This window comes from Prinia subflava, chromosome 3 (genome assembly GCF_021018805.1).
Source record: "Prinia subflava isolate CZ2003 ecotype Zambia chromosome 3, Cam_Psub_1.2, whole genome shotgun sequence".
In the NCBI taxonomy this organism is placed as follows: Eukaryota; Metazoa; Chordata; class Aves; order Passeriformes; family Cisticolidae; genus Prinia; species Prinia subflava.
In genome coordinates this window covers 43606684-43620329 of record NC_086249.1, presented here as the reverse complement: position 1 = coordinate 43620329, position 13646 = coordinate 43606684, and the positions used below count along the sequence as shown (strand labels likewise).

Sequence of the window (13646 nt, the reverse complement as noted above, 5' to 3'; positions counted from 1 at the left end):
ACTTGTAAATCGCTGTCAGCTCTTGTTGAACCAGATGCTAGAGGCAAAACTCTGGGGAGAGAAATAGCGTGGTTGAAATGTGTGTAAAAATGAAGGGTGCCAGAGGAAAAGACAGTCTGGGAGAACTGATGGGAGCACAGAAAAATGCCCCTAAGCTGTTAAGTGCATGGCTTGGAAGTAGGCTATTGGACTGTGTTCTTTGGTTCCTAGGTTCTAAATAGGGTTAATGGTTGACGACTGGGAAAGGTAGGACATAGATCCTCAGCATTCACTGGCTTTTTAATTAGCATGTAGCTGCCATACCACAAACCTTTGTTTCCTTCTATGGAAATATTTTCCTTTCAAAATTTGGTCAAACAAAACCATTAAGTGCTCTGAAAAAAAGAAAAAGTAAGTAGGAAAAGCAAAAACGAATCTTGATCTTTCAGACTTAAGAGTGTGAAGCAAGTATTTTAATGGTGCTGTGCCAGCGGGAAAGGTACATTTGTGGAATGATATGGTGTTGTGCATTTCTAACAGCCTTTGTTAGCTTGTATTTATTTCCACTGTGCAGTGTAGATGATGAATATGTGTGTACTTTCAATGCAACCCATTTGTTCACTGCAGGGTTCAAGGTTGTAACTGCTCTCAGTCTTTTTGTAAACTTGCTGTTCCTGTCTATTGGTGTTATTTAGAGCAAACTGTCCATCTGATCTGTTTTAGGGGCCAGATACTGTCCACAGAACAACTCTGTCTAATATTTTCTCCCTCCTCCCCTCCAACTGGAATAGAAATTGATTCTAAATACTGACCTCCATGTGCACTGCCTCCCTCTGATGCTCAGTAGCTGGGACATCTCTCAATTAAGTAAACTGGCTAACTTGCTGCAGATCGTTAATCATTTACATTTCTTGATAACTGCTCACAAATTGCATACAGCCCTCCAAAGCTCACTGTGTGTGCCTCATAAGAAGATACAATTTGCTTCTGTTAGATATGACATGTGGAAGAGACTTCCTGGACTGTCAGGTCATTCCACCTGGGTGTTTTCAGCATGTCTCAGATACCAGCACAAGAGGAACTGCTTGACACAGCAGAACATCGATTTTGAAACTAACAGAGTGGGTTTTAGTCTGTGGAACATGCATCTTGTGGCTTGAGGTAACTGGACATGTTGTCTCTTTGCATAGTAATCTAAGTGTCTGTAAGGAAAGCTGTTCCTCCCCTCTCTGCTCTCTGTGTAAGAATCAATCCTATCTAAACTGCAAAAATACTAACCCAGAATTACAGACATAATTTAGTTTTTCAGGCAGTGCTGAGCCTGCAAGGCCACAGGATCAAAAAGGACCCTTCTCTTATTTACTGCCTTTACCACATCTCAGTTCAGCATTTTCCCCAGCAGATGCTGTGAGCTGATTTTATGCTTTACCTAACAGCACAAGGATTTACTAGCCCAGTGGGTTGTCTCTAGCTGTCTTCTTCCTTGTATTACAATCTAAAATCTGGTGTCCTCTGCCAAGGTCAGCAACAGATCTGGTCTGCTTCAATCTCAACCATTCTCTGCCTCCAATGGCCCTTGAATAGACCAAGCCATTACTTCAGACAGTTTATTTGCACTGCCCATACCTATGCTAACTAGTAGCCTTCTACTGGAACATCCGTAAATGCAAATGCCCCATCCTTGAAATTGTTCTAGACCAGGTTGGATGGGAGCCTGAGCAGCCTGATCTAGTGGAAAGTGTCCTTGCCTGTGGCAGGGGGGTTGGAAGTAGGTGGTCTTTGGCTCTCCAGCAAGCAACTTCATCTTTATTCAGGATGGGGAAAGTTGGGTCAGGTTTTTCCAGTGATCATGTAGAGTTACCCTCTATTTAAATCAGCAATGACTTTGAAAATTCTTGCTTTGAAATTATTCTGTCTTGAATCCCTGATTCCTGCAAATATATAAATACTGACACCTTTATTGTAATTTCCATGTCCAGTAGCATGACCTAGTAAGTACTTACTACTTTTGAACCTGAGGATGTTATGTTTTGTATTAGCTTGAAATAAGATTTAAAAGTTTAAAGATTTAAAGAGGCTGCCAAGCAGAGAAGCAGGTCTTTAGAGATGACTTTATCTCACAACCTCAAATCTATTTCTTCCAAGATAATACTGATATTTCCCCTATGAATGGCAGCAGTAAAAATTGGGAGGATGCAAGCGGAGAGCATCTGGACAGGAATTGTAAAGGACTCTTCTTGTAACCCTCTAAAGAAAAATTCCAGTAAAGTAAGGTAATAAGGTGCCAGCAAAGAGGTTTTTATAATATTTGATGCTTTTGCATGAACCAGAATCTGTCCCATATAGCAAAGAGGAAGTTACCTATGAGACAGTGACCAGGTAATTGAACTGAAATTGCTAAAGGTTTTATTGGTTTGCTCAGTCACCTAAGCAGTGGTCTCCTATCAGAGACCACCAATTCCACCAGGCATCTTTACAAGGCTGCTCTGCAATAGGTTGCACCATTTCACATATGTAAAGAATGTATTTTTTTGTATCTGAGAAGAAATGGTCTTGTGCCTTCCCTGTGCTGCTGCAATAAATGTGGCTTTCCTGTCCTGTTTTCATAAACAAGAAAGCTTGATGCAAAGGGTCAAGGTTTTTCTTGGTATTTGATAGTCTCTGCCTATTGCTCTCCTTTTCCACCTCTCTCGTCAGAAACATGTGGTTCTGGGATTGCCCCTGAGAGCTGTGGCTGATGAATCCTCTGTTCCCTTCCCTAACAATCTGGACTAGTTGTCTAACCCAAATTAGCAGATAAGCTGCTTGGGTCTGGAGAGATGTGAAGTGCAGGAGAACTTCCTGCTGGATAGCAGTGAATTGCAGAGAGAATCTAATATTGATAAATATATTTTTCTCTTTCATCCATAGTAAGTTTCTAAATCCTGCCAGCACAAAAAAAACCCCAAAAAACATATACAACTGCTGCAAATAAACACTGCTAGGGTATATATGGGAAGAAGATGTATGAAGAAAAGAATGATAATGCTCTTATAATTTAGCAGGTTTGTGTCTGGATTGCTGCATTTAGAAGATGACAGTTCAGACAGGATATTGTCTCATTAGAGGGATTCAAAAGTAGGTAAGGGGAACAGAACAGAAGAACAGCTTTTCCAGGAGACTGGAAAGATTGATTACCTTAAATGGAGGCATGTAAGAAATGATACGAGTATACACAGCAACTAACCAGTGGAGAAGGTAGACATAACAGAATTTCTAGTCTCATAGGAGGAGAGCAATAGGTTCATTGAAACTTGCTGTTTAAAAACTGAAACTTACTATTTTAAACAGGATAGAATAAAATTACTACAGTATGAATTTGAATGCTGAAGAATGGAAAAGCTGCAACTAGGCCATATGAAAGGAGTAGCTGGATGTAAAGAGGCCCTGCATGTTTGAGAGAGATTGTTTAAATAATAAAACCTAAAGTTTAGGATGGAACGTTCAGTCTCATAATACAGGTTTGAAGATGATTTCCATTCAACTCTGTTGATTTCCATCTCCCCATGCAACCCCCATGGGAATCAGAGATGACACACTGACTATCTTTTAAGCCCTTGAAATGCCAGATCACCTCTAAATTACAGAGTCAGAAGTTTGGGTTTTGCTGGGCTTTGCTGGCACCTTACAACACACTGCAGTATGCATGATAAGAAATCTGAGAGCCCTTGGTAAAGCAATTCAGGGCTACCATTCCTTTGCAGCGACTGTAGAAATTTTTCAGGAGAGGTTTCAGCATAGCTTTGCCCTTCTTTCTTCATCCCTTTTTGCTGGTGCAAATTCTGTTGACCTCACTGGTTTCCTTCCCAGAGTACTGAGATTCCCCAGCCAAAGTTGTCCTGCTGGGTCAGAGCAGCAGAGTGGCTCTTAGCCTCCTCCAGAAGACCAAAGCCTGTAGGAGTTCTGTTCGTGTGAGGACAGGGAAAATGTCTCTGAGTCAGCCTGCCCAGAGAGGAAAACAGCAATGAGCAGAAAAGCTGAAGGAACATTTTATCACCTGTGAATCATTGTTCAGGTTCAACTGGAGGAACTGGAAATGTGATTCCTCTGCAGAAAGTCCTTGATGCCTCAAGGAGAACATTTGCAGAGGCACCTTGGTGTGGCACAGAGCAAGCAAATACATTACAAGTAGATATGTTTGTTATCTTTGAAAAAACAGTGCTGTAATTGATCAGTATTTAAAATCCAAAAGCCTTTCTCTTCTTACAGAGGGTGTTTCAATAACCTTTCAGCATCTTCAGCTGCATGTGACAAGCTGATTGTCCTATTTATTGGCTAAGGAGTTTACCTATACAGTATGGGTATGGGAATTGGGTTTTGGTTTGGGTTTTTGTCGTGGTTGAGCTTCAGGCAGCAACTAGGCTCCTGACAGCTGCTCACTCAGTTCCCCCATGGTGGGATGGAGGAGAGAATTGGGAGAGTAAAAGTGAGAAAACTCATGGCTAGAGAAAAAGACAGTTTAATAGGCAAAGCAAAAGACAGGCACACAAGCAAAGATAAACAAGGAATTCAGTTACTACTTCTCATCACCAGGGAGGTGTTCAGCCACCTCCAGGAAGATAGGCCTCCATCGTACGTAACCATTACTTGGTCATCACCCCAAACATCTCCCACTTCCTTCTTCTTTTCTCAGCTTTATATGCTGAGCATGAGACCATATAATATGGAATTAACCCTTTGGTAAGTTGGGGTCAGCTGTCCCAGCTGTGTCCCCTCCCATCTTCTTGTTGACTTCCAGCCCACTCGCTGATGGGGTGGGATAAGAGGCAGAAAAGGCCTTGGCTCAGTATAAGCCCTGCTCAGCATTAATGAAAACATCTCAATATTGTCATCACTGTTTTCAGCACAAAACAAATCACAATCCCATGCCAGCTACTGTGAAGAAAATTAGCGCTCTCCAGCAAAACCCAGCATAGTTGCTTTGGTTTGGGTTTTTTTTCTACAAAGAACAAAATCAGAGAAACAATCAAGTAAGTGATAGTTCATATAGTAACAGAAATAAGTGTGCACATTGAGAGGTAATGACTTTATGGGAAATCTGGAGATGTTGAGACTTAATAGCTGCTTGCTTCAAAAAGGGTTTATTTGCATTGGGATATGATGCTTTTCCTCAGAATCCAAGAAACAGAGGATTTCCCTTACAACTTTGTTACATGAATGAAATGTTGAGTGCTTTCTGACTGAATGTGGTAAATACACTGTCAAGACAAAATAACCCTTTTAGAGCTTGTGCATGGTCTTCCATCTTTGCATCTGGGAGCCCATTTTCCTTACACCAGGATTCTGAAATATCTTCCATGAATGGTTATGCTCTGTTTAATACATCAGATACCTTGCAAGAAGCAGTGAAGTAGTTAATGATTTAATTTGGTCTCTTGCAATGAATGATGCAGATGACTTAGGTCCAGAAATTATAATCCTGAGACAGGGCATCATCCTATACATGTGGAAATGTGGCTTCCTTCCTCTGCAGTAAAGGCGTAATTTACTAGATGTTACACTGGATAGTTAACCAAACATTTATATGAAAAATACGTTGAGACCTAAGGATAAGATTTAATTTAGTGCTTGGGATCAAATATCAATCTTTTGTAAGATATCAATCTTTTGTAAATATCTCCTGTAAATTAACCTTTATGTGGCTGTAATTTGTTAGAAAATGCCATACTGGGGGTATGTATATTGAAATTGAGTATGTTCATTCACAGATCCACTTTTTTATCAGTTGAATAGTGCATTCATTCTTATACAGAGTGAAGCATGCAAAACTTAAAAAATATCCCTAAGTTAATAGCCAGTAGGCATTTTGGAGAAACTGTTGCATTTTATTGGACAGATGTTCCAACCAGGCAGCTGGAAGCAGGACAGTGACTTGGTTCTTCACCTTTGCTACATGGGCAATTTAGAAGGATGTAGGAGAGTTTCTTTCTTGCAAATTCTGGATCTACTGGGTATTTTTAGCATGGTTCCACTGAGTCACTTATTGCATAGCAGGTCTGTATTTTAATCTAATGAGGATCTTTCTAATAACTTCCATTACTGAAACATTTGAATGTGAGAAGGAGGTGAAAGTAATTGGATTGCAATAATTAAATCATCCAATGCAATTACCTTCAAAAGGTTGTGTGTTTATGCTTCCTGAATGCAAACAGGAATTGATCAGTACAGGCAGCTCCAAAGCTGCATCTGTTCTGGAAGGGAAATCATTTGGTGGGGTATGGGTGAAAGAGGTCTGTGGATAAGAGGGTGATGAAGATTATTTTGTTACCCCAGAGATCTGTAAGGAAGACTGGAAGTTTTTAATGAGAGAGGTAATTTTAAAATTTTGCTTGAAAAAGGTCCCAGTGTAATAAAACACTTGTTGGTGAATTCTTTCCAAAGGTGTAAGTTGATGCTCACTGGGGACTCCAGCCCTGCATTTACCTGCATTTGCAGAAAAAGTTAGCTTGCCTACAGCTGGAATGTGGGGTCATTCAGTCGTTCAGTGACCCATTCAGGGGTCATTCAGTAACCCAAGCAGTCACTACACTGCTTCTTATGACTGAATTTTGTGGAGCTGCTGAACACCTGAGGCATCTTGGCTCCCTGAGCCAAGGTTACTTGTTCTAGTAACCATAACAGAGTATTTTTCTGTGGTTGTGACTTATGGTTCATTTTTTGTGTCTCTACTTGACCAAAGTTTCTGAAGTGGAAACTAGTCAGAATGTGGTTTTTGTTCCACGCCTGAAGAGCAAAACTTGCACTGCTCCCAGGCATGTGTACTCAGGTAACTGGAAAAATCACTGAACTGCATTGCTCATTGTCCAGAAAACTGAAAAATGGGTGGAAACTGTTTCACAGCTGAGTAGTAAAGCTGTCATGTCACTTTTTTTTGTTTAAGTCATAAAAATTAATTTCTCCTGATATTGTCTCCTATGAATCTTTGTTTCTTAGTCACTTCCCAGGAAATACCCAAAAAGTCTTCTATGTAAACCAAAATTATGTTAAATAAAATGGTGTCACTTTCTCTGAGGTCTAAGTACAGCTGATGAGTATAACACCATGAGAAACCCATGCAATCCTCTAGCTTCACATAACGTACCAAAACTTCGACATTTTCCCTGGTATGCAATGTGCATCTGCATTTAGTTACAGCAGCATGAATTAAATGGGGAAACATCTTATTAAGCATGGTTTGACCGCTTAGTACACTTTGTGTGAAAAATAATCTTACCATTCAGTCCATCTGCCTGTTTGCTTGGCACTCTGTTTTGTGCAATGTTTTTTTTTATATCACTGGGTGGGATTGACAGTGCTTGATGTTGACTTGAATGTTCAAGTGCTCATGAGACTCCTTCCTTTCTCACAGCTGGTGCCTGAGCTACTGCTGTGAGATCCTGCCTCCACATGGGTTTTGGTGTGCTTCCTGGGCTGTTCACATCCAGGACTGTGTGAAGTCCTTGCTGGGTTCACCTCCCTTTCTGTGATCCTGTTTCTCTGGTACTTCTGAGCTTTGTGCATGAGGGTTTCTGGATTGTTGACAGTGGCAGCAGCATTTTGGGTGCAACAGCAAGATGTCAAAGTTGCTGGCTGTTGGGAGCTGGCCGAGGTTCCTCTTGAAGTCAGATCTTACTGCTCCTATGGCTTTGTTGCAGGGCTTGAGAAATACAGAGTAGTGAGTGCTATCATTATTCAAAATACTTTCATTTTATAGGAAGCCCAATGATGAGTTATAGACCAAGGTTACAATGAGGATATTACATCTTCTAGAAATGCCTTTATGTAATCACTGCTAAGAGAGAACCTCGCTAAAACAGCCCTGAAATAAAGTCCATCCTTCAGAACTCTTTAGTCTTTTCCCCACGCATTTTCCTCTTTTCCTGAACTTGTAACTCTTGCACTTTGTTTCAGAAACTGAACCTTTTGTAATATAAAAGACCCTAGATCAGTTCTGCAATGATCATAGAATCATTGGGTATCCTGGCTTGGAAGGGACACACAAGGATTATCAAGTACAACTCCTCGACCTGCACAGGACACTCCAAGAATCACATAACATGCCCGAGAGCTTTGTCCAAATGCTTTTTGAACTTTGGCAGGCTTAGTGCTTGACCAGTTCCCTGGGAAACCTGTTCCAGTGAAGAACCTTTTCCCAATATCCAGTCTAAACTTCCCCTCACTCAGCTTCATGTCATTCTGTCAGGTTCTATTGCTGGCCACCTGAGAGAAGAGATGAATATCTGCCCTTCCACTTCCCCTCAACAGGAATCTGTAGACTGCTGTGGGGTCCCCACTCAGTCTCCTCCAGGCTGAACAGACCAAGTGACCTCAGCCACTCCTCATACGGCTTCCCCTCCAGACCCTTCACCATCCTTATGGCCCTCCATTGCGTGCTCTCTAAATAGCTTTATATCCCTCTTATACTGTGGCTGTATAGCTGTACACAGTCTCAGTCTCAGAAAAAGTGAAGTGGGTTAATCTTTGACTAGTTCAGCTTAAATCACATATTTGTTCATCAAAACCAGGGAAAACAAGGTAGCACCTGGAATGTGCCCCAGCATTTCAGGGTGTGTGCAGAACACTCCATCACAGTTGTGTGATAGGCTTTGTAGGAATTAGTATGGGTGAGTCTGAGTGAGAGACAGTCATGTACTTCCCTGGGCCTTGGTTTTCGGTTTAGTGGAGGTGATGTGGGAGTACTGGGGTTTTGTCTTGATTTTCTTTTGCTTTTCATTCAGGAGGACATAGAATAAGGACTGTTAGATAAAGTCCTCTTGTTGCCTGAGGCTTTGCATTTGCTATTACATTTCTGTTTGTTTTCCCTGAAACACAAGCTGGCCCAGAAACTAGTTCTGGTTTTGATTATTGCTTTCATATACTTTCTTTCAAAATTTGTTGGAGAGATGAAACTCCTCATCACTGGTTCCAGTACAGTGGTTCATGAGCTGCCACTAAGCATGAAAGTGCTTTATATTAAGCATGAAAGATCCTTTATTCACAGTAGGGTTCCATGTCACTAAGCAATGGAAGTCAGAATCTCTTCCTATCTCTTGCCTGCAAAAGTCTCTGGAGATGTTGGGGGATTTGTGGTACTGTATAATTCTCTTTAATGCAGTTGTTAAATAATTTTCCTTATCCTGCTTCTAATGACAGTGTGTCGCTGCTAAGGGCAATGAAACCATCAGTGATGTACTTGGATTTCAAAGACTCCTATTGTCATGTTTGTTTAATGACATCAGGTAGAGCTTTTGATGTCACACATGCAGATATTTAGTTTCTAAAGAAACACGTCTTTTGAATACTTCTGAATTGTCTGTTATTGGATATTTAGGAACAGGTAAAGTTTCTTTTCAACACTAAAGAAGTCTTCAGTGTATTGTTGGTAAGAATATGCGCTAAGACTCCATTAGGTATGCCTGAAATCTCACAGATTGCACTAATGCTTATATAATATTATCCTAATATCTTTTTGTTTCTTATGTCGATGAAGGACAAGTCAATAGACGGAGGAGTGTTTCAAAGGACTTTCCAGAATAGTTTAGTGTATTCCTTTTCCTTTTTCAAAACTGTTCTGAAGCTGTGTTAAATCAGTTCTGTAGTTAGAACAGTGGACAGTAGTAAATGTTTATTTTTAACTATGTCATTTGCACTGACATGGTTGAAAATAAACATTGACATAAAAATAAAATTTGACATATCCCCTTTTCCCAAGGAGCTATAATGTGCAAAGGATATCTGAACAAACCTGGTGACTTTAGAAAGTGACAGGTGAAAGTTTCTATACCTCTGTAATTTGTGTCCTCACTACAAATAAGAATAAAACTATAAAATAATAAAATAAAAACTTAAATATAATTTCACATTTCATTTGATCCTTACTGATTTTGGTCACTCACCAAGACAAGAGATAAAATAATCCCACAGTATATAGTCCAAGGTACAAACAACGGAATGCATTAAAATGCCATTTAAAACAATTTCCTGAAGCTCAAGAATACCTATGAAATAATGTAGTAAATTGTATGTGTTGAGGGTTACCTCTGCTCTGTTATACTCTGGTGTATGTCTGGGGCGTGAAAGTAATAATGTTACAAAACTACATCTCAGTAAAGAGAAAATTTTTAAAAGACGGGAGTGAGAAAGGAAAAAAAAGACAAAAAATGAATAGGAGAAGCAGGATCTCTTATGGAGAGCAGATGTATTATATTTCCTCACTCAAACTGTAAAACTAGAACTGGTGGGTTTATGGATATTCTGGAGAAGTGGAGTGGTATAGGGATCTCGTTTCTTGAGGTTATGGCTCTCCCTACCACAGATTTCCCAGTATCCCAGCATACAAACATCTTGGGCTGGTGCTTTGACACATCAGTGTGTGCTGTATGCAACACCAGTGTTTGTCTTTTGCTTTAATTTCATGCAAGGCACAAAGGAGGAAAGACTGGAGCCCTGCTATGAGTCACTCACAAACACTCAACTCCAGCACTCCAAGCAGCACTGAGTTTTCTAGCAGTGAGGTGATTGCGCAGGCCACAGTAAGGATGGAGTAGAGAATCTCACATCCAACGTGGCAGCATTGTGCAGATTTTCACGAGGCACACTGCAGCCTAGATGCACAAAGTTGGGTTTGGATGAACAAATTATTTTTATCAGAAGTGAGATACCAGTGACTGAATATGTTTCTGTAGATGGTGATGCACAGAGCTGCCATGCTGAGGTGGACGTGCTGCTGGTGACATGGGCACCTCCATGAGTAGTAGGTGTTCAGGTGAAACCCACCTCCCGCACACCTGCACAGCCTGGCAGTGTGTGTGAGACCTGCTGGTACATCCACAGCCACCTGGACTTGAGGCACATTCTCTTCATCATAACAGAAAGAAGCAATTTTTCTTTTAAAATAGTAAATTTTCACGTCCCCTTAATATGTGAAGGCTTAGCCTGTCTTTTGTATGGCAGAATTATTTCTGTATAGCCTGTCTCATTTAAAAATAAATCATCTCTGTTATGAAAAGACTAAAAGAATATCCATCGATTTGACAGCTTCTAAAAATCTATCCAAGTCAATTCGCTGGCAACAACATGAAGGGACAACTCATTTCCATGGTGATGCTGACTGAATCACTCTAGAGCAGCTGAAGAATGAATTCTGACCTGGGTGGGTGCTGTTTAAGTCCAGTAACCATGCAAGCAGCAAGTACTCTTCGTGCTGGATATCCATAAAAAAAGCTTATTTTCATTCATGCTTGAGTTTTTTTTCTTTGTGTTCTTTAGAAGCTCCAAAAGCTCTGGGTTTCGCATCTAGTGGGTAGTATTCTGTGAAGAAGTATACAGAAATGTGTGGAACTTCAGCTGAAAAAGGATGTGCTCTTCCAAGAACATTTGGCTTCTCCTAAACTGAGTAGTTGGGATGGTTTGTTCTTTAGCCCAAATCTACTTTGAGAAAAAGTTACCTGGAAAAGGTTGCTGAACTGAGGTCTGTTTTCCTTCTTTCAGTAAAATGTTTTATCTGTTTCAATGATCTTAAGAGGAGAAAATTCTGAATCGTCATTTCCTGATCTAAGGAGTAGTTTTCATGCTTATACATAGATATAGGAATTCCATTATAATGCTTAATATAAATTTAAATGTTTGCTTTAAAGACATGCATAGTAATCATCCTTAATTTTAAAATAAATTGTGTACAAGATCTTTTATTTCAAATAATTTACTGGGGAGATACTTATTTCTTTAAAGAGTTACATAAACTGACTTGTTCATTATGTTCCTTTTCACACACCTTACAGTTAGATAACATCTTTTCGTAGTATTTTTATTCTTAGACTGCTTTGTTCTCATTTGGTTTCCATTTAGTCACATGATTTAGTCCTTGAATGAAAATATATTTGAACTACACTAAGAAATGTGTGTACTGTGTACCTATAGAAGAGGCCTATATTAGCAGAAGTAGTTTCATTCTTAACACAACCTCCAGCAGTTTCTTTGTTTGTTTTAAGCTTGAGTAGAAAATATGTTTTGCCTTACTATCATTCATCTAGAAGTCTTAAAATTGATGTAAATTCATTTTTACTTCCTGCAGTTTTTGAAAGATCTGTTCTTCTACACAGTCCTTTCTTTGCAAGCTGAATTATTTGTAAGATATATTGGATTTATTATTTGCTGGAGCCTCAGAGTGGAGAGGAAAGGCAATATTGTTGAGGCCTGGGGATTTTGCAACTGATAGCACTTGAATACATGTATTGGGATGGTCAAGAAAGACAGGTCTCTCACAGGTGCATTTCCTCAGGGTAGTTTCAAATTCAGTTATTTCAGTTCCCTGTGATTCATCCCATTATTTTTTTGTGCACACTCATTCTTTGCCACAATAACCTCACTTGTCAAGGACAAACACATTTGTAAGAGCTCATCTGTTTGGGAAACAGAGTGGTTGATGTGCTTCCAGAGCTTCTGGTCAACAGCTGTGGTCAGCTACGAGGAGGAATGACAGAAGGATTTGTCTGTCCCTCTCACAGACAGACAAGATCAAAGATACGTCAGTGTTGGTATTGGCTGCTGAATTGTGCCTTATAAAAAGTTTTGGCAGCTTTGCTTCAGAGCTATTGCTGTGTTCAACACAGAAAGGCCGTTATACTTAGGAGATAATTCTATGAATGTTACATGTTTTGAGTAATTTGTGAGAGCTTTCTAACCTTGGGACTTGTTAACCCAATGAAGTGTTAGTTTTTGGAGAAATGTACCCTGTCAAAGTGTGTGCTTGAGATATTTCTACAATGATGCAGCTTGTGTAGTGCCTAAATATACAAGGCCTCAGAATTATTTGCTGCAAAAGGAGTTTGAATGCAGGATAAGATGAGCAGAAATCTGATTCTGGACATTTGCAATACAGGAAGACATCGTGGTGCAGTCTTTAGTTTGAAGTTTGAAGAATAGATTACTAGTTCTTGAATTGCTTCACTATGCATGGCATCTCAGTTCAGACTGTATTTGTGTATGTAATGCCTTAGATTAATTTATATTCTGTTATGATTTATTTCCTATATTTCTTGTATTTCTTATGTTCTTGCTCTGAACTTGTGCTGACTAAAGAGGGCTGCAATCTTCTTTTTGAATAAAATGAGGTAACAGTAGAAATGATCATGTTGTCTTTTCCATAAGCTGTATTTCCATTGTTCCATGTACTGGAAAGAGCCATTCTTGCTTGTTTCTTTTTCCTTAATAGTATCAAGTGCAAGTTATAGAAGCAATAGTTCTTTAGATCCCTTCTGCTTTTGCTGTTGCGTAGTATTTTTGATAGAAAAGACTAAATAGAAGTGGGTGATGGGTCAAAATCTTTTGTGCTATGCTAACATGAGACTGTCTTGGATAACTATGTTTTCTAGAGAAGGTTAATACATTCAGTGTAAGTCAATAAAGCATGAACACAGTATTATATGGAGAGTTTCCTAGTTAACATTAGATATAAGGATTAGAGGAACAGTAAGGGAAGTTAACAGGTGGCTGTAAGTGAGGTGACAATGGGCTGTGTAGGAACAAGCAAGAGGTTAATGCTGCTTTAACTGTTGATCCTGTTAGTAGACATGTTTTTGTGAAATTAACTGGTGAACTGAAGTTAAGAGAGAGCTTCAATTACAAGGAGTCTTCAGAGACTGGACCAA

General features: G+C 39.7%; 1 protein-coding gene across 3 annotated transcripts in view; it reads left to right on the top strand.

The window, feature by feature from the left end:
* Positions 1-13646, top strand: part of WDFY2 (WD repeat and FYVE domain containing 2) — a 60766-nt gene that overhangs the window by 16877 nt on the left and 30243 nt on the right. The gene's annotated exons all lie outside the window — the stretch shown is intronic.